At 40.5% G+C, this 21,796-nt stretch overlaps 1 long non-coding RNA gene, 2 other non-coding genes and 1 pseudogene across 3 annotated transcripts; 3 read left to right on the top strand and 1 right to left on the bottom strand.

Annotated features, from left to right (window-relative positions):
• The first annotated feature begins 3,301 nt into the window (after positions 1-3,301).
• On the top strand, positions 3,302-3,492 carry LOC124884794. The gene has a single exon (XR_007042515.1). It is a non-coding gene; the product is annotated as a U2 spliceosomal RNA (small nuclear RNA).
• Positions 3,493-18,291: 14,799 nt separating this feature from the next.
• Positions 18,292-18,465, top strand: LOC124884799 (annotated as a pseudogene).
• A 539-nt stretch (positions 18,466-19,004) lies between these two features.
• On the bottom strand, positions 19,005-19,520 carry LOC124883458. Its single transcript, XR_007042208.1, has 2 exons — positions 19,151-19,520; positions 19,005-19,076 (listed from the first exon to the last, which is right to left on the bottom strand). It is a non-coding gene; the product is annotated as an uncharacterized LOC124883458 (long non-coding RNA).
• A 1,836-nt stretch (positions 19,521-21,356) lies between these two features.
• LOC124884793 lies at positions 21,357-21,547 on the top strand. Its single transcript, XR_007042514.1, has one exon. It is a non-coding gene; the product is annotated as a U2 spliceosomal RNA (small nuclear RNA).
• The last annotated feature ends 249 nt before the right edge of the window (positions 21,548-21,796 follow it).

Genomic DNA, 21,796 nt, shown 5'->3' with positions numbered 1-21,796 from the left:
ACCGGAAGCCACAAGGGGGCAGCAAAAGATCGTTGAAAAGCTGAGTCGGACCTTTGGCTTGAGATGCCGGAGCTGAGGACTGCTGCATCGGACCAGACTAAGCTAGAAGCCGGGAGGAACGCCGGAGATGCCGGGGATAGGCGAGAGGCGGTGGTCCAACCCTCAGGAAACGGGGCAGAAGCATCTCGGCGACGGCGTCGTCTTTGGCGAGTCTTAGCTGGATCTGTGCAGGGAGAGTGCAGCGGAGGCAGAGAGCTGTCTCGCACTGGGCAGAGGAAGCGCGCAGCGCCAAACTCAGGCTGCGAACTGCGGCGCTCGGAGGTATTGGCTTCTGGAGGTGGTGGCCGTCTGTGAAATGGAGGAGAAGTATGGTAGCGCAGCGGATCGGTGCCATGAAGGGGCCTAGCCAGTTTTGTGCCCCAAAACAAAGACCGCTGCTCCCTCTTCTCCTGAGCCTGACGTGCGCTCTTCTCCGCGGCACGTCGGAAGTACTCAAACAAAGTTATCATCTCATTGTCTGCTTGGTCCTGTTGTTGGCTGGTTCCTACTGTCACGTTGTGGTTGTGGATCGGACCAAAGTGCAGACAAGAGCTCGGCAGGATCATCTTTGTAATTCAACGATTTATTTACAAAGTCAAAAAACGTAGCAAAATCACTGCAGGTTTCCCAAGGCAAGATGTGGCAAAAAACAAAGCATAATCATGGACGAGAACGAGGTGTGATGAACACAAACAACCAGCACTGAACAAAGACACAAAACCAACTAATATACTGTGAGATAACAAAGGCAGATAATCAACGGAACAGGGAACAGGTGTGACAAGGAGGCAGGGAAGCAGAAGGAACAGGTGAAACAGATACAAAGGCTGAGGATGGGCAAAGTAACTAATAAACAATAAACAGAAACACAGACCAAGCAAACTTATAGACAAAGATAAATAATCAAATGGGGAATAAGGAAACTAGAATAATCATGACTAAAGTAAACAGAGAAACTAGAGGGAACATAGGAACAACAATAACAACCTGAGAACAAACAAAGAACCCATAAATAAAACCTGAATACAAAAGTAAACAAACCTAACCACACTGACTGAAATAACTGGAAAGGAAACAGAAAATAAACTAGTAAACAAGAAGAGTGCAAAGGAACAAATAAAACACAATTAACCACAAAGATACTAAAGAGAAATAAAACTAGAGAATCCGGGGAAGACCAAGAACTATAATAATTACAATAATAATAATAATAATAATAAACCATACAAACTAATAAGAAAACAACCATAAAATAACTTAAATAGTAAACACTAGGAGGTGGAAGAGGGAGAAAAGAAAAACATGATACAAAAACCAAAATAGAAAAATCTGAGCAAAAGGTAAACAAACACAAAGCCACAAACAGAGTCCAAAAATGTCACTCCGTGACAATGTCACACCAACGGAAGTTTTCTTTTTTGATGTTTTATCTATTTTAGTTTGGTTAAGTTATTATTATTATTATTTTAGAGCTGTAGGTCACCTGTTGCCAAAATATTTGGAACAGGAACAAAAATTTAGAAAATGTTTGTAACTTAAGTCATTTGTAAAACTAAGATATTGTGGCAGCACTCACTCGGGTTTTCAAAATAAAAGTCTAAATAGCAGATGTTGGGGAACTTTTTTCTAAGAGTTGAAAATATGCATCATTGTAGGACAAATGGCATTTCAACTGTATGTAGCTCTTCACTGAACACACCAAGCAAAGTGAGAGGAAAATGTATTCTTAAATTTAATTTCACTGAGTTTGTTAAACATGTGTTAAAGGGCAAACATCTTTATTAGTCCACATCGTTTTGAAATAGCCTATGTAGGTTTTTCTTGTTATAGACCTAGTCTTCCACAGGGCTTTGTTGTAGCTGCAAAAATTGTGCTTGTAAAATAACAGAGATGTAAAAGCCAAATCGCAGCCAAATCGAAAATTTTATTCCAGCATATAATATATATATATATATATATATATATATATATATTATATGCATCATTTGTGATGTTAAAGTAGAGTCTAACTATGTACATATTTTTAAAAAGGACCATCTTTCCCCAAAATCTTTGATGGCATTACCTTTCCATTACAAGACGAAAAATCAGTTTTGTTCTAATTAAGCTGGTGTGTGTTTCAATAAATATGACAGAAACCTAAAATCAAAATGCAACGTTTTGATTTAAATGGTAAAAACTGTTTGTTTATTATCTTCTGATGTTTCACACATCTTTTGTGTTGTATTTGCGATTAAATTTAATTCAACGTTATTAAGTGCGCGCATGCTCATGTTCCACCGCGAAGCACTAACTACCTGTTTAAAACGTGGACACATGCTAACAGAAAGACAAAAATTTTGGTAAGTTCATATTTAACCTCCTGTGTTGACATTTCCCTCATTTATATTAACTAAATAACTTACTAATAACATAATATAATGGATAGATGCAATTTATTTCCTGTTTCACTAAACAGGTATTTCGGTTTAGCCACGTTAGCATACTGCAGTGATTTTGTGTAGGTTTTTTGCTTTTGTTTAGGTTAACCAAGTTGTCCCTGAACCTGATAATTTTCTCCCTGATTAAAGATAGATGCGGGTAATATTTTAAATATGTGTATTAATTTTAGCTTACTACAACAGACTTACTGTTAAGGTTGCTAATGTAAGCTAATTCGTTTCAGGAAACGTTTTAAGCTAACTTCCAATTAGCTTCTCTGTAAAAAAAATAGTAAATCCTGTTTCTTATAACTGCCTTCAACTAAATACTAATCTGACGGGTACTTTTTTTTTTGTTAACGACTGTTAACATTAAATGTAAATAAATTGTCGGTCAGCCTGTTTAAAATATTCATATATACGGAGCAGAGCAGGGAGCGACAAACTTAGCTTTTCTGTTAGAAGGCGCTCACGGGTCAGTCTATTTGTTCCAACGGTTTTACACTTTTCTACTTTTAAGTTTATTAACTAAAAAAAAAAACACCGCTAACTCTTCTGCCAAGCAAATACATGTTTCTAAAAAGAAAATAGGTGTTAGTAGTTTTTGCTTCTCGGCTTCCTATTGGTCTAAAAACGTATCACGTGTCCAGGAAGAAACACGAATTCTCTCTAATGGTAAATACTTTCACTGCAGTAGAACAACATACGCGTCACATGGTCAACAAAGGTTAAATTAAACCTTTTCCCCCGTTTTTGTGTGTGTCGCAAAATGTTTAATGTAGAACCGTGAGTCAGACTGAGGTCTGTCAGAATGACCTGGTCTCCTCCGAGGTATTTGTGGTATCGCTTCTCGGCCTTTTGGCTAAGATCAAGTGTAGTATCTGTTCTTATCAGTTTAATATCTGATACGTTCCCTACCCGGGGACCATATATTAAATTGATTTTTGGAACAGGGAGATGGAATAGGGGCTTGCTCCGTCCACTCCACGCATCGACCTGGTATTGCATTACCTCCAGGAACGGTGTAACTCTCATATATGTTCAATGATAAATTATATATTCATAATAAAATAATAATCTTCGCTTCTCTATCTTTTGACTAAGACAGCGATCGACACCTCTGGGTGGTGAGAGTCTTACCTGTTGTGGTTTAGTCGCTTTCATCTGACAGAAGTGTTTTTCTCTTTTGTGCAGAAAAGATCAACTTGAAGTAGTTGAAACTTTCTTCACGTTTTTTTAATTTGCTTACTGTTTATAGTATATTTATTGTGTCTTGTGATATTTTTAGACCATTTTAATTATTGCGTCTTAGGTATCATTTTTTGTTTACCATTTTTATTGGTTTATAGTACTTTCAACCCTTTTAAGGTTTTTAGTGTTTTTTAGTTTGTGGTGCCTCCACCATGTCGGCCAATCATGCCGGCATGCGGAGGCACCACAGCGTCCGTTTTTTATTCAAAGAAAATGATGGTAAGCCAATGGTAATGTCCAGACTAGACTTTTCCAGGAAGCTGATCCAGCAGACATTGAAGTTTATTGCAAATGACCTGAACTGTATCCTGACCCTGCCTTTCAACAAAGGATTTGATGTAAGTTTCTGCACAAGTGCGCTGTTACAAGAGTTTTGGACACGTTTTGAAAATGAAAAACCCCAATTTTCAGCATTCAACGTTGAGAAGCTGACTGATAATACCTTGAAAACAGTTATTGTCAGGATGTTCAATGAGACAGTTAATGCTGAAGACATTTGTATGTGGCTGGGGAGATATTGCACTGTGAAAGGCCAGGCTATGAAGGTGAGGGATATGGATGGCATCTGGAACTGTGCTTGGAGGGTCCCAATTAAACAATGGGAAGACCCCCAAGGTTTCCAGGGCCTGAAACATCTCCCCTCAATGGTAGTCCTGGGGGAAAACAGAGGCTATATTCATTACCAGGGACAGCCTAAGCTCTGCCGGAGATGTGGAGAGCACGGCCACCTGGTTGAAGCTTGTGACAAATTGTTTTGTGGGAAATGTAGAGAAGTTGGACACACTTTCGATGAATGTACAAATGGTAGAAAATGCAACCTGTGTGGAGAGGAGGACCACCTTTTTCGAGACTGCCCAAAGTCCTTTGCAAACAAGCTTAAAAATAGAAAAGTAAGTGAACAAACTGAAAAGGTAAGCCAAATTACAACAGTTGAAGAGCTAATTGAAGCAGCTGGGCCAGAAAATTTAAATTTCCCGCCAAAACCTGTGATTGGAGGAGAGGAACAGGTGGAGGCGGGAACAGGGGAGGGGCCTGAAATGTCCCCACACACTGAAACATCCAATGAAGATGAGGACATGCAGGCAGAAGGCGGAGCTATGTCTCAGGATGAGGAAATGGAATCAGATGAGAGTAGTGAGGATGCCCCCCTCCCTGATGCCCAGCTGGCAAAGAGGCCAGCATCAGAGTTGTCTCCTGAGAACATCGTTGCCTTGGAAAAGAGGGGTAGGCTTGGGAACCCCTCAGATAACTCATCTGAGGAGGAGCCCAGAGTCTTCCCCTCTGACTCACCAAATGAGGTCTCTTTTTTGAACATAGCTCTTCAATCAACCCCAAAGGACACTATGTTAAATAAAACCTTGCAACAGAGGCCAACACCTAGAGTCCGGAAGGGGAATGGAGCTCAATCCCTTCCTTGCCCACCCTGTGAAGTGAAGGAGGAGCTCCATTCACAAGAAATTACCTAAACTAGACACCACACCCCTTTTGGATTTTAAGTGTATTTATTTATATTTAACCGTTTTAAACTTCTAAAATGTCAAACCTAGTCACTTTAACCATACTCATGGCCCTCACCTTCTCAACAATCAATGTTAGAAGTGTGAAGTCAAGAGTTAGAGCCCAAAGTGTTTTATCCTTTTTAAGTTCTGTAAAGTTAGATGTGCTTTTAATTCAAGAATGTGCAATACCTTTTTTAACTAACTATACCCAGTGGCAGAACATGTGGCCACAGACGTCGATCTGGAGTGGATCAAACGACAATAAAAATGATGGAGTGGCCATTTTAATTAAAAATCCTCAGGTTCTGGTGAAGGGAAGCACTGTGGTGAGAGAAGGACGAGCACTTTTAGCAAATTTGACTTTTATGGGACAGGATTTTAACCTCTTAAATATTTATGGTTTTAATGACAAACATGACAGGTATGACCTTTTAGAGGAGCTGCGGCCCCACATGCTTGGAAAGAAACCACTTATCGTCGGGGGAGATTTTAATTGCATTTTAAGCAGAAAAGATAGGAAAAGAGCAAAACAAGATTTTAAGGTGGATAAGACATCGCTTTTACTGCAGGGAATAGTTAGGGATTTTAAACTTGTCGATTGTTTTAAAGCAATGCATCCCAGAGAGGAGGGCTTCACCTGGGTCAGTGATGATGGTTCCAAAGCCTCTCGCATAGACTATGTTTTTACTCGGGACTGTTCACCAACGGATGCTAGATTGACACCGGTGTTCTTTTCCGATCACTTAATGCTGTCCTGCACTCTTTCACTTTCTTTGGGTGTGACGACAGGGAGAGGTCTGTGGAAGCTCAACTGCTCCCTTTTGGACGACCAGGCTTTGGCCGACCAATATAGGGAGCAGTATCGGGAGTGGCAGACCCTCCAGGACTTATACGAAACACGTGCACTGTGGTGGGAGATGGTGAAGGGAAGGACCCAGACTTTCTTTCGACTGGCTGGGAAAAGGAAAAAAAGAAAAAGAAAACAGACGCATGATGGGGCTGCAGAAACGTCTGCAACGGTACTACATTTTAAATCAACAGGGAATTAATTTTAATAACGAAATTAAAGAAATTAAAAGAGAAATGTCAGCCTTGACTGACATAAAAAGCATAGGAGTTATCTTAAGAAGTAGAGAGAGGGAAATAGAGGAAGGTGAAAAATGTACGAGATACTTTTTAAAGAAAATTTTAAGTAAACCATGCTTTATCTCAGAGCTAAGACAGGAACATGGATGTCTAGCTAAAAGTACAGGTCCTTCTCAAAATATTAGCATATTGTGATAAAGTTCATTATTTTCCATAATGTCATGATGAAAATTTAACATTCATATATTTTAGATTCATTGCACACTAACTGAAATATTTCAGGTCTTTTATTGTCTTAATACGGATGATTTTGGCATACAGCTCATGAAAACCCAAAATTCCTATCTCACAAAATTAGCATATTTCATCCGACCAATAAAAGAAAAGTGTTTTTAATACAAAAAACGTCAACCTTCAAATAATCATGTACAGTTATGCACTCAATACTTGGTCAGGAATCCTTTTGCAGAAATGACTGCTTCAATGCGGCGTGGCATGGAGGCAATCAGCCTGTGGCACTGCTGAGGTCTTATGGAGGCCCAGGATGCTTCGATAGCAGCCTTTAGCTCATCCAGAGTGTTGGGTCTTGAGTCTCTCAACGTTCTCTTCACAATATCCCACAGATTCTCTATGGGGTTCAGGTCAGGAGAGTTGGCAGGCCAATTGAGCACCGTGATACCATGGTCAGTAAACCATTTACCAGTGGTTTTGGCACTGTGAGCAGATGCCAGGTTGTGCTGAAAAATGAAATCTTCATCTCCATAAAGCTTTTCAGCAGATGGAAGCATGAAGTGCTCCAAAATCTCCTGATAGCTAGCTGCATTGACCCTGCCCTTGATAAAACACAGTGGACCAACACCAGCAGCTGACACGGCACCCCAGACCATCACTGACTGTGGGTACTTGACACTGGACTTCTGGCATTTTGGCATTTCCTTCTCCCCAGTCTTCCTCCAGACTCTGGCACCTTGATTTCCGAATAACATGCAGAATTTGCTTTCATCCGAAAAAAGTACTTTGGACCACTGAACAACAGTCCAGTGCTGCTTATCTGTAGCCCGGGTCTGGGGAATGCGGCACCTGTAGCCCATTTCCTGCACACGCCTGTGCACGGTGGCTCTGGATGTTTCTACTCCAGACTCAGTCCACTGCTTCCGCAGGTCCCCCAAGGTCTGGAATCGGCCCTTCTCCACAATCTTCCTCAGGGTCCTGTCACCTCTTCTCGTTGTGCAGCGTTTTCTGCCACACTTTTTCCTTCCCACAGACTTCCCACTGATGTGCCTTGATACAGCACTCTGGGAACAGCCTATTCGTTCTGAAATGTCTTTCTGTGTCTTACCCTCTTGCTTGAGGGTGTCAATAGTGGCCTTCTGGACAGCAGTCAGGTCGGCAGTCTTACCCATGATTGGGGTTTTGAGTGATGAACCAGGCTGGGAGTTTTAAAGGCCTCAGGAATCTTTTGCAGGTGTTTAGAGTTAACTCGTTGATTCAGATGATTAGGTTCATAGCTCATAGTAAGTCTGTTGTAGTAAGCTAAAATTAATACACATATTTAAAATATTACCCACATCTATCTTTAATCAGGGAGAAAATTATCAGGTTCAGGGACAACTTGGTTAACCTAAACAAAAGCAAAAAACCTACACAAAATCACTGCAGTATGCTAACGTGGCTAAACCGAAATACCTGTTTAGTGAAACAGGAAATAAATTGCATCTATCCATTATATTATGTTATTAGTAAGTTATTTAGTTAATATAAATGAGGGAAATGTCAACACAGGAGGTTAAATATGAACTTACCAAAATTTTTGTCTTTCTGTTAACATGTGTCCACGTTTTAAACAGGTAGTTAGTGCTTCGCGGTGGAACATGCGCGCACTTAATAACGTTGAATTAAATTTAATCGCAAATACAACACAAAAGATGTGTGAAACATCAGAAGATAATAAACAAACAGTTTTTACCATTTAAATCAAAACGTTGCATTTTGATTTTAGGTTTCTGTCATATTTATGGAAACACACACCAGCTTAATTAGAACAAAACTGATTTTTCGTCTCGTAATGGAAAGGTAATGCCATCAAAGATTTTGGGGAAAGATGGTCCTTTTTAAAAATATGTACATAGTTAGACTCTACTTTAACATCACAAATGATGCATATAATATATATATATATATATATATATATATATATTATATGCTGGAATAAAATTTTCTATTTGGCTGCGATTTGGCTTTTACATCTGTTATTTTACAAGCACAATTTTTGCAGCTACAACAAAGCCCTGTGGAAGACTAGGTCTATAACAAGAAAAACCTACATAGGCTATTTCAAAACGATGTGGACTAATAAAGATGTTTGCCCTTTAACACATGTTTAACAAACTCAGTGAAATTAAATTTAAAAATAAATTTTCCTCTCACTTTGCTTGGTGTGTTCAGTGAAGAGCTACATACAGTTGAAATGCCATTTGTCCTACAATGATGCATATTTTCAACTCTTAGAAAAAAAGTTCCCCAACATCTGCTATTTAGACTTTTATTTTGAAAACCCGAGTGAGTGCTGCCACAATATCTTAGTTTTACAAATGACTTAAGTTACAAACATTTTCTAAATTTTTGTTCCAATAATACTATAATAAAACAATAGGATTAGTCCTCTGATCTTAAGAGATGTTTAAAACATCATATATATTGTTTTTTTAAAGCGACAATGCAATTTTTAAAATATGTGTAGGAGCGGGGTGACTCCTTAAAAAGTCATAGAAAACCATCTCATTCTCCCGAACAGTCATGGTGCTCAGAGGGGATCCCCACCCTGATGCTCCTTCCCACCTGCCTCACCCGGAGAGCCAGGCCGGCGCTGCTTTAACCTTTGTTTGTGTGGCTCCGGCTCCTTCGTCCGAATGGGCACAGAGGCGATGCTTCTTTGTGGCTGTGTCCTAGGCCTGCCGCCTGCAGCTGTGGTCGACTTCCTTGTTGCTGCTGCCATCTGGATCACAGCCACGGGGGGAATCTGCTTGTGCTTCCTTACCAGCAAGTTTCTGGAGGTCCATATGGCGTCTTTGATGGTAAATGGTTTACTGACCATGGTATCACTGTGCTCAATTGGCCTGCCAACTCTCCTGACCTGAACCCCATAGAGAATCTGTGGGATATTGTGAAGAGAACGTTGAGAGACTCAAGACCCAACACTCTGGATGAGCTAAAGGCCGCTATCGAAGCATCCTGGGCCTCCATAAGACCTCAGCAGTGCCACAGACTGATTGCCTCCATGCCACGCCGCATTGAAGCAGTCATTTCTGCAAAAGGATTCCCGACCAAGTATTGAGTGCATAACTGTACATGATTATTTGAAGGTTGACGTTTTTTGTATTAAAAACACTTTTCTTTTATTGGTCGGATGAAATATGCTAATTTTGTGAGATAGGAATTTTGGGTTTTCATGAGCTGTATGCCAAAATCATCCGTATTAAGACAATAAAAGACCTGAAATATTTCAGTTAGTGTGCAATGAATCTAAAATATATGAATGTTAAATTTTCATCATGACATTATGGAAAATAATTAACTTTATCACAATATGCTAATATTTTGAGAAGGACCTGTACAAAAGAAATAACTGAAACAGTAGAAGATTTTTATTGCAAATTATATAAAGAAAAAGCTGTATCCATGGAGAACATCACAGAAACCTTAAGTTTTATCGAAAAAACTGTCAAAGATGGCATGCTTTTAGGTCAGGATTTTACCAGTTTAGAGCTCGATAAATGTCTTAAAAGTTTTAAGAGAGGGAAGTCCCCAGGATCAGATGGACTCCCTCTAGAGTTTTACTTGACTTTTTGGGACATTTTAGCACCTGACTTACTTGTTGTTTTTACAGATTTTAGCCAACTGGACAGACTCCCAGACAGTTTTAGAGAAGGGATAGTGACTCTTATCTATAAAGATAAAGACAAGACTGACTTAAGAAACTGGAGACCCATTACCCTTTTAAACTACGACTGCAAACTTTTTAGCAAACTTTTAGCCATACGTATGCGTTTGGTTTTAAAAGAAATCCTCCACCCGGATCAAGCCTGTGCCATTGAAGGCAGGAAGATCACCGACAGCCTCGTACTGATTCGAGACACCATCTGTTTTGCGAGAGACAGAAACATTCGGCTAGTAGTCCTAAATTTAGATTTTGAGAAAGCTCAAGTTCACAGACATAACAAAAACACACAGGTACTGACCAGGGTCGAGATCCAAACGCTAACAAAACCGACTCCGCAGGAACATGGAAACACTTGGCATGGACGAGGGTAGAGGAGTTGTAACACAAGGAACCCACCAAAACATAATGAAACAAACCAACTAATATGCAGAGAGAGAACAAAGGCAGGTAATCAAAGGAACTAAGGACAGGTGAGGCAAGGAGGCAGGAAGGCAGAGGGAACAGGTGAACTTAATACAACTAATTAACAAGACAATGAGCAGACCTAAAACAAAACTATAAATAAAACATAAGAATCAAGAATAAACATGACACAAAACAACATTAGCTTTATAATAAATATTAGTAGGTCAGAGGCAAGAAATATAATTAAACAGAGAATCAGGAAAGTGTGGCAAAAAAGGTGGGATGAAGAAAAGAAAGGAAGATGGTTTTACAGAATCAACAAGATAGTAGGAGAAGTAAGAACAGGAAGAAGGAGTAGAAAAGAGGAAAGATTAATTACAAGATTAAGACTAGGACATACAGGACTTAATTCTACATTGTTCAAGATAAAGAAACATAATACAGGAAAATGTGATTATTGTGGAGAGGAGGAAACAATAGAACATGTAATATTGAAGTGTCAGAAATATGAACAAGAAAGAACAATTTTAAGGAGAGAATTTGTAGGTATTAAAGAAAATGTTATATTGAGAGATACTTTGCAAAGAAGTTTAGGTAGCAAACATATTCAAATTATAATTAGATTTTTCAAAAGCACTAAATTAATAAATAGAATTTGATTGTTGTAATAGTAAATAAGATTTAAAACCATGAAGAACCACACTCCATACCAGTCGGTGGCGGTAATGCACATCTTCAAGTTATTTGCCAACTGCCAAAAAATAACACAGAAGAAGAAGAAGAAGAATAAACATGAACTAAAGGAAACTGAGAAATTTGAGGGAACAAACCAACCTAAGGCCTAAACACTTAACAGAATAGGAACCAAAAGAGAACCCTGACTAAAAAGTAAACAAAGCTAAACAAACACTGACTGAACCAAACTGAGGATGAAGCCGAGGAAACGAGGACTAGAATACAAGTAAACAATAACCAAAGCCAACCTATAAAGGAGGAACTAGAGAACAAAGATAAACTAGAGGAACAAGGCTAAAGGGGACTGGAGAACTAATAACAATAATAATAATAATAATGAAACCATTCTAAGAACAGGAAAGCAACGCCAAGGGAACAAAGGGTGAAAGGAGAACACACTGGGAGGCAGAAGAAAACCAGAACTGTAGGAAAAACAGAAAACATGAATACAAAACCATAAACAAGAAACCTCTAGTTAACAGTAAACAAAACAAAACACAAAGTCCAAAATGTCACATCCTGACACTCTTTTCTTTCTTTTTAAAGATTACTTCATCAACTATTTTCCACATTATATGATCTAATTAAGAAGGATATGTAGCTTGATAAAAAGGACCATGAGAAATGGTAACGTCAACATTCATCTGTTGTTGTTGTTGTTGCCTTTTTTTGTGAAATTGTGAATATTACAGTGCCTTGTGAAAGTATTCAGCCCCCTTGCACTTTTCAACCTCTTGTCACATTTCAGGCTTCAAACATAAAAATATAAAATTCAAATTTTATGTGAAGAATCAACAACAAGTGGGACACAATCATGAAGTGGAATGACATTTATTGTATGTGTCAAACGTTTTTAACAAATAAAAAACTGAAAAGTGGGGCGTGCAATATTATTCGGCCCCCTTGCGTTAATACTTTGTAGCGCCACCCTTTGCTGCAGTTACAGCTGCAAGTCTCTTGGGGTTTGTTTCTATCAGTTTTCACATCGAGAGACTGAAATTCTTCTCATTCTTCCTTGAAAAACAGCTTGAGCTCAGTGAGGTTGGATGGAGAGCGTTCGTGAACAGCAGTCTTCAGCTCTTTCCACAAATTCTCGATTGGATTCAGGTCTGGACTTTGACTAGGCCATTCCAACACCTGGATACGTTTATTTGTGAACCATTCCATTGTAGATTTGGCTTTATGTTGTGGATCATTGTCTTGTTGGAAGATAAATCTCCGTCCCAGTCTCAGGTCTCTTGCAGACTCCAACAGGTTTTCTTCCAGAATGGTCCTGTATTTGGCCCCATCCATCTTCCCATCAATTTTGACCATCTTCCCTGTCCCTGCTGATGAAAAGTAGGCCCAAACCATGATGCTGCCACCACCATGTTTGACAGTGGGGATGGTGTGTTCAGGATGATGAGCTGTGTTGCTTTTACGCCAAACATATCATTTTGCATTGTGGCCAAACAGTTGGATTTTGGTTTCATCTGACCAGAGCACCTTCTTCCACATGTTTGGTGTGTCTCCCAGGTGGCTTGTGGCAAACTTTAAACGAGACTTTTTATGGATATCTTTGAGAAATGGCTTTCTTCTTGCCACTCTTCCATAAAGGCCAGATTTGTGCAGTGTACGACTGATTGTTGTCCTATGGACAGACTCTCCCACCTCAGCTGTAGATCTCTGCAGTTCATCCAGAGTGATCATGGGCCTCTTGGCTGCATCTCTGATCAGTCTTCTCCTTGTTCGAGATGAAAGTTTAGAGGGACGGCCGGGTCTTGGTAGATTTGCAGTGGTCTGATACTCCTTCCATTTCAATATGATTGCTTGCACAGTGCTCCTTGGGATGTTTAAAGCTTGGGAAATCTTTTTGTATCCAAATCCAGCTTTAAACTTCTCCACAACAGTATCTCGGACTTGCATGGTGTGTTCCTTGGTCTCCATGATGCTCTCTGTGCTTTGAACAGAACCCTGAGACTATCACAGAGCAGGTGCATTTATACGGAGACTTGATTACACACAGGTGGATTCTATTTATCATCATCAGTCCTTTGGGACAACATTGGATCATTCAGAGATCCTCACTGAACTTCTGGAGTGAGTTTGCTGCACTGAAAGTAAAGGGGCTGAATAATATTGCACGCCCCACTTTTCAGGTTTTTATTTGTTAAACAAGTTTGATACATCCAATAAATTTCATTCCACTTCATGATTGTGTCCCACTTGTTGTTGATTCTTCACAAAAAATTAGAATTTTATATTTTTATGTTTGAAGCCTGAAATGTGGCAAGAGGTTGAAAAGTTCAAGGGGGCCGAATATTCATTACCAGGGACAGCCTAAGCTCTGCCGGAGATGTGGAGAGCACGGCCACCTGGTTGAAGCTTGTGACAAATTGTTTTGTGGGAAATGTAGAGAAGTTGGACACACTTTCGATGAATGTACAAATGGAAGAAAATGCAACCTGTGTGGAGAGGAGGACCACCTTTTTCGAGACTGCCCAAAGTCCTTTGCAAACAAGCTTAAAAATAGAAAAGTAAATGAACAAACTGAAAAGGTAAGCCAAATTACAAACAGTTGAAGAGCTAATTGAAGCAGCTGGGCCAGAAAATTTAAATTTCCCGCCAAAACCTGTGATTGGAGGAGAGGAACAGGTGGAGGCGGGAACAGGGGAGGGGCCTGAAATGTCCCCACACACTGAAACATCCAATGAAGATGAGGACATGCAGGCAGAAGGCGGAGCTATGTCTCAGGATGAGGAAATGGAATCAGATGAGAGTAGTGAGGATGCCCCCCTCCCCGATGCCCAGCTGGCAAAGAGGCCAGCATCAGAGTTGTCTCCTGAGATCATCGTTGCCTTGGAAAAGAGGGGTAGGCTTGGGAACCCCTCAGATAACTCATCTGAGGAGGAGCCCAGAGTCTTCCCCTCTGACTCACCAAATGAGGTCTCTTTTTTGAACATAGCTCTTCAATCAACCCCAAAGGACACTATGTTAAATAAAACCTTGCAACAGAGGCCAACACCTAGAGTCCGGAAGGGGAATGGAGCTCAATCCCTTCCTTGCCCACCCTGTGAAGTGAAGGAGGAGCTCCATTCACAAGAAATTACCTAAACTAGACACCACACCCCTTTTGGATTTTAAGTGTATTTATTTATATTTAACCGTTTAAACTTCTAAAATGTCAAACCTAGTCACTTTAACCATACTCATGGCCCTCACCTTCTCAACAATCAATGTTAGAAGTGTGAAGTCAAGAGTTAGAGCCCAAAGTGTTTTATCCTTTTTAAGTTCTGTAAAGTCAGATGTGCTTTTAATTCAAGAATGTGCAATACCTTTTTTAACTAACTATACCCAGTGGCAGAACATGTGGCCACAGACGTCGATCTGGAGTGGATCAAACGACAATAAAAATGATGGAGTGGCCATTTTAATAAAAAATCCTCAGGTTCTGGTGAAGGGAAGCACTGTGGTGAGAGAAGGACGAGCACTTTTAGCAAATTTGACTTTTATGGGACAGGATTTTAACCTCTTAAATATTTATGGTTTTTATGACAAACATGACAGGTATGACCTTTTAGAGGAGCTGCGGCCCCACATGCTTGGAAAGAAACCACTTATCGTCGGGGGAGATTTTAATTGCATTTTAAGCAGAAAAGATAGGAAAAGAGCAAAACAAGATTTTAAGGTGGATAAGACATCGCTTTTACTGCAGGGAATAGTTAGGGATTTTAAACTAGTCGATTGTTTTAAAGCAATGCATCCTAGAGAGGAGGGCTTCACCTGGGTCAGTGATGATGGTTCCAAAGCCTCTCGCATAGACTATGTTTTTACTCGGGACTGTTCACCAACGGATGCTAGATTGACACCGGTGTTCTTTTCCGATCACTTAATGCTGTCCTGCACTCTTTCACTTTCTTTGGGTGTGACGACAGGGAGAGGTCTGTGGAAGCTCAACTGCTCCCTTTTGGACGACCAGGCTTTGGCCGACCAATATAGGGAGCAGTATCGGGAGTGGCAGACCCTCCAGGACTTATACGAAACACGTGCACTGTGGTGGGAGATGGTCAAGGGAAGGACCCAGACTTTCTTTCGACTGGCCGGGAAAAGGAAAAAAGAAAAAGAAAACAGACGCATGATGGGGCTGCAGAAACGTTTGCAACGGTACTACATTTTAAATCAACAGGGAATTAATTTTAATAACGAAATTAAAGAAATTAAAAGAGAAATGTCAGCCTTGACTGACATAAAAAGCACAGGAGTTATCTTAAGAAGTAGAGAGAGGGAAATAGAAGAAGGAGAAAAATGTACGAGATACTTTTTTAAGAAAATTTTAAGTAAACCATGCTTTATCTCAGAGCTAAGACAGGAACATGGATGTCTAGCTAAAAGTACAAAAGAAATAACCAAAACAGTAGAAGATTTTTATTGCAAATTATATAAAGAAAAAGCTGTATCCATGGAGAACATCACAGAAACCTTAAGTTTTATCGAAAAAACTGTCAAAGATGGCATGCTTTTAGGTCAGGATTTTACCAGTTTAGAGCTCGATAAATGTCTTAAAAGTTTTAAGAGAGGGAAGTCCCCAGGATCAGATGGACTCCCTCTAGAGTTTTACTTGACTTTTTGGGACATTTTAGCACCTGACTTACTTGTTGTTTTTACAGATTTTAGCCAACTGGACAGACTCCCAGACAGTTTTAGAGAAGGGATAGTGACTCTTATCTATAAAGATAAAGACAAGACTGACTTGAGAAACTGGAGACCCATTACCCTTTTAAACTGTGACTGCAAACTTTTTAGCAAACTTTTAGCCATACGTATGCGTTTCGTTTTAAAAGAAATCATCCACCCGGATCAAGCCTGTGCCATTGAAGGCAGGAAGATCACCGACAGCCTCGTACTGATTCGAGACACCATCTGTTTTGCGAGTGACAGAAACATTCGGCTAGTAGTCCTAAATTTAGATTTTGAGAAAGCCTTTGATCGGGTCTCGCACCAGTACCTTTTCCAGGTACTGCATAAAATGGGTTTTCCTGAAAGGTTTTTAGTCTGGGTGGGACTGCTGTATCGGGACATTTCCAGCAAATTCATGGTAAACGGGCATCTGACAAAAGCAGTAAAAATTAACTGCGGTGTCCGTCAGGGTTGTCCGTTATCTGCCCTCCTGTACGTGATTTGTATAGAACCGTTGGCACAGATCTTGAGAAGAGACCCACAAATCAGGGGGGTAGGAATACCAGGAGGAGGAGGACAAACAACAAAATGCATTTTATACATGGATGACATCAACATTTTATGTACTGACCTTTTATCTGTAAACAGAGCTCTTGACGTGACCGACTGGTTTGGACAAGCCTCTGGCTCAAAACTAAATAAAAATAAAACGAGAGCACAATTTTATGGACCGTGGGCGACAACCGAAACGACAGGACTTCCACTAGATGTGACACAGACTGACCAACGAATACTGGGCATCAAATTTAACAATGTGGGTGGAGGAGACACAAACTGGGTGGACATGATAGGTAAAGTAAAGCAACGACTGGGATTCTGGGGACTTAGGAAATTGACTTTTGAAGGCAAGGTTTTAATCATTAAAGCAGTGATTTTACCTTTGCTTTTATTGACCAGTTCTGTTTTTTTACCACCCAGGAGAGTGATTTTAGAATTGGAACGTGCCATTTTTTATTTCTTGTGGGGCTCCAAATGGGAAAGACTGAGAAGAGACATAATGAAGAAGCCAAAGGAGAAGGGAGGAAAAGGGGTCCCTGACCTGTACCTGTTTTTAGGAAGCTTATACACAAGCACCCACCTGAAGCAGGCTATGGATCCCTCCAGCAATCCAAAAACCAAAGCGATGACGAGATTTTGGATGGGATCTTTTTTGAGACAGTTGAAACTTTTAAGCCCTGATCTTAGAATACCTGTGGCTTTTAACATGCCCCCAGCTTACTCTCTTATAAAGAAGTTTTTATTGCATTTTAACTTGGAAAAAGAAGAGCAGAACATTTTAATTAACCACCGCTCTCTCATTTCTGTTGTGCAGGAGCGGGAACAAGTGACTCCAGTGCGCGGCCTCTCTTTTGGGGAGCCCAAGACAGTTTGGCTCAATGTGAACCATCCCAGGCTCCCAAACAGACTTCGAGACTTGTCATGGATGGTGGCTCACGAGATCCTCCCAGTCAGGACCGTCATGCACTCTCGGGGCATGTCAGTAACATCTGTGTGCCCCCGACCAGGTTGTGGCGCGCCTGAATCGGTGAGGCACCTGCTCTGGGAGTGCAGCGCTGCCGTAGACCAGTGGGCAAAGGCCGGCTCCTTACAATTCCCGTACTTACCGGCAAGGGAGGTCCTCACAGCACAACTAGTGCTTTACGGGGTGAGCCGTGGCATACACACAGAGAAAAAGGACTTTGCCGAGATGTGGCTCACCCTTGCCGCCATTAAAGACGCCATATGGACCTCCAGAAACTTGCTGGTAAGGAAGCACAAGCAGATTCCCCCCGTGGCTGTGATCCAGATGGCAGCAGCAACAAGGAAGTCGACCACAGCTGCAGGCGGCAGGCCTAGGACACAGCCACAAAGAAGCATCGCCTCTGTGCCCATTCGGACGAAGGAGCCGGAGCCACACAAACAAAGGTTAAAGCAGCGCCGGCCTGGCTCTCCGGGTGAGGCAGGTGGGAAGGAGCATCAGGGTGGGGATCCCCTCTGAGCACCATGACTGTTTGGGAGAATGAGATGGTTTTCTATGACTTTTTAAGGAGTCACCCCGCTCCTACACATATTTTAAAAATTGCACTGTCACTTTAAAAAAACAATATATATGACGTTTTAAACATCTCTTAAGATCAGAGGACTAATCCTATTGTTTTATTATTGTATTATTGTAATGTATTGTATTACCTGAAGAACTGTGCTCTGAATGTATGTGTCAATAAATTTTTTCGAAAGAAAATCTGGTCTTATCAGTTTAATATCTGATACGTCCCCTACCCGGGGACCATATATTAAATTGATTTTTGGAACAGGGAGATGGAATAGGGGCTTGCTCCGTCCACTCCACGCATCGACCTGGTATTGCATTACCTCCAGGAACGGTGCACCTCTCATATATGTTCAATGATAAATTATATATTAATAATAAAACAATAATCTTTGCTTCTCGGTCTTTTGGCTAAGACAGCGATCGACACCTCTGGGTGGTGAGAATCTTACCTGTTGTGGTTTAGTCGCTTTCATCTGACAGAAGTGTTTTTCTCTTTTGTGCAGAAAAGATCAACTTGAAGTAGTTGAAACTTTCTTCACGCCTTTTTAAATTGCTTACTGTTTATAGTATATTTATTGTGTCTTGTGATATTTTTAGACCATTTTAATTGTTGCGTCTTAGGTATCTTTTCTTGTTTCTTATTTTTATTGGCGTATAGTATTTTTAACCCTTTTAAGGTTTTTAGTGCTTTTTTAGCTTGTGGTGCCTCCACCATGTCGGCCAACCATGCCGGTGTTGTGCCGTAAAGTGATGGTCTGCCAAAAACTGATCGGGTAAGATCGGGCGCGTCCCCGCTTGCTGCAGGAGCGCGCCCAGCCTGTCAGCTGAGTGTCTCTGTAAGGTTCAGGATGGAGGACCCAGAATTTCAGCCAGAAACAGAATAAGAGTTAAATGATTTATTCAGGAGCAGCGCACAAATACTCAGGACTCCACCAGCCGGGAACCCGGGATCACTGGGAACGGAGAGGCAGGTTAGTGGCTTGAAAAAGCTTAGGTAAATATATATGATTCCAAAGAAGCCACCCACCTTAACAGAGTCCGTGTAGGACGGAGGAATCAGAATAGGCTCCTTTGCGGGTTGCGGTCCTGGCAGTCTCCAGACCAGGAGGATCGGTGCAGAACACGCCGCAGCCAGAACTCGGATTGCTGACAGGGGAAAAGATCCAAGGCTCGGTAGTCAAGGGGAGGCAGTAACTGGGTGAAACCAGGGAGGCAGACTCAGGCAGACAAATCCAGGGGTGAGGCAGGAGGCTTTGGTCGAGAGGCAGAAACAAGGTCGTAATCCAGAGGCGAGAGACATCCAATGAGGGTCAGGCAAGGCAGGGAAATCCAAGATGCAAAAAGTGGTCAAAAACGTGGTCAGGCAGGAAGGAATGCTGGACATCTACTAACTGGTAGGTTTTCAAAAATCTGGCACTGTCTTCCTGTCTGAGGGCTGAATATAACTGCAGAAAAACAGGTGCATGGCATGATTGATTGCACTCCAGTGCAACAGCAGACAGGTGAAGCAGATTAGCCGATTACATGAAGACAGAGCAGGCAGACGGGCCAGAATCATAACAGTCTGGTTTTGAGAGTTCTTTCTTGGTGGTTTAGCTCTTGAAGTCAACAAAAGAAAGACAAATAAAACAGTTATATCTGTATGGTCATTGTTACAGCAAAGTCGTGTCTAGTTATTTCACCTGCCAAAAAGTGATTAAGGCTTGTTTCCTGACTCATAAAATGCAATTTCTGCCTAAAATAACTTTATTTCATTCAAAGGGAATATACTTTACTGATCCTGCAACAAACAATCATTCCCACACTGAAAAAGGTCCCCAAATGGACCAAATAGAACTATTTCACCTGCCAAAAATTGATCATGTATTATTTTCTTACTTATGAGACACTATTTCTGTCTAAAATTGCTTCATTTCATTGAGGGGATCATATTTAAGACGTCTTGCTGAGCACAGACACTCCCACACTGAAAAAGATCCCCAAAAGTACAATTTGGGGGTATTTCACAATTTTTCAAATGGGCAAAAGTCTTGGTTTTTCTCTGCCAAAAAGTATTCATACTACAAATTTTTAAAGAGAAGGATTAATCTGCCGTAAAATTTGTATTTTTCTTTCCTGTCGATTTTAATTATCCACATCAACGTGCACTTGGTCCTTTGTATCATCTTAGAAACCCTTAAAATTTCCAAAACTGTTCAATTTACTTATCACGTTCTTAAAATGTACCTGTTTTTTCAATGCATTTTTTCTTTGACATTTCACCCCATCTTTTCTCGTTGAATTTTACTACATTGTAAGACCTTTTCAAAATGAAAGTGAATAAAGTTAACAACTGCATGTAATACGTAAATAGAAATGACGTTATCTACTAGATTGGTTTGAATTGATTTCAAATCTTCTGAAATGTGATGTCATTTTTCCTCTCAGGTGAGTCAGTGTGTGGCATGCCGGGCTAGCAAAGTGACAATTAAGCAAGAGGTGGAGTACACACCAATAAAGGTAAGCTTGATATTCTTTTATATAAACAGACAGACATCATAACTTATAATATATTGAGAGGACATTAAAATCAGTACAAAGCCTCAGTGGGAAAACTAAGTTAACGGAAACTGCTGCCTATATATTTTGTAGCCTGACTTTTTTCTTTGTTATTGTGTTATTGAATAAGTATGCACATTATGAGCATTGTACAATCCAAATTCAAATTTCTTGGATGTGTACACATACCTGGCAAATAAAGCTGATTCTGATTAAGGTAACTCACCCTTTTGAATTGGTTGGCATGGATTTCGTGGGAAAATTTCAAACTACAATAGATGGATATCAGTACATCTGTCTAGCTTTTCTGTTAGAAGGCGCTCACGGGTCAGTCTATTTGTTCCAACGGTTTTACACTTTTCTACTTTTAAGTTTATTAACTAAAAAAAAAAAACACCGCTAACTCTTCTGCCAAGCAAATACATGTTTCTAAAAAGAAAATAGGTGTTAGTAGTTTTTGCTTCTCGGCTTCCTATTGGTCTAAAAACGTATCACGTGTCCAGGAAGAAACACGAATTCTCTCTAATGGTAAATACTTTCACTGCAGTAGAACAACATACGCGTCACATGGTCAACAAAGGTTAAATTAAACCTTTTCCCCCGTTTTTGTGTGTGTCGCAAAATGTTTAATGTAGAACCGTGAGTCAGACTGAGGTCTGTCAGAATGACCTGGTCTCCTCCGAGGTATTTGTGGTATCGCTTCTCGGCCTTTTGGCTAAGATCAAGTGTAGTATCTGTTCTTATCAGTTTAATATCTGATACGTCCCCTACCCGGGGACCATATATTAAATTGATTTTTGGATCAGGGAGATGGAATAGGGGCTTGCTCCGTCCACTCCACGCATCGACTTGGTATTGCATTACCTCCAGGAACGGTGTACCTCTCATATATGTTCAATGATAAATTAAGTGTTCGAGTTCAAGAGAAAATGTTGGCTGTTATGTTCCGTTTTCTTAAATATCTTATTTCTATAAATGATACAGAAAGAACGAGTTGTTTTAAGTTATACATCATTGCTGGATCATCTTGTTTTCAAACCCTTTATTTTTGTGGGAAGAACACAAATTGTTAGTAAATGGTCCATCTGCTGCAGACCTGCCTGCAGCAATGACACCGCTCTGTATCTCCATTATA

Source organism: Girardinichthys multiradiatus, chromosome 18 (assembly GCF_021462225.1).
Source record: "Girardinichthys multiradiatus isolate DD_20200921_A chromosome 18, DD_fGirMul_XY1, whole genome shotgun sequence".
NCBI lineage: Eukaryota > Metazoa > Chordata > Actinopteri > Cyprinodontiformes > Goodeidae > Girardinichthys > Girardinichthys multiradiatus.
Note: the sequence above shows the minus strand (reverse complement) of the source record. Positions and strands in the feature narration are given on the sequence as shown.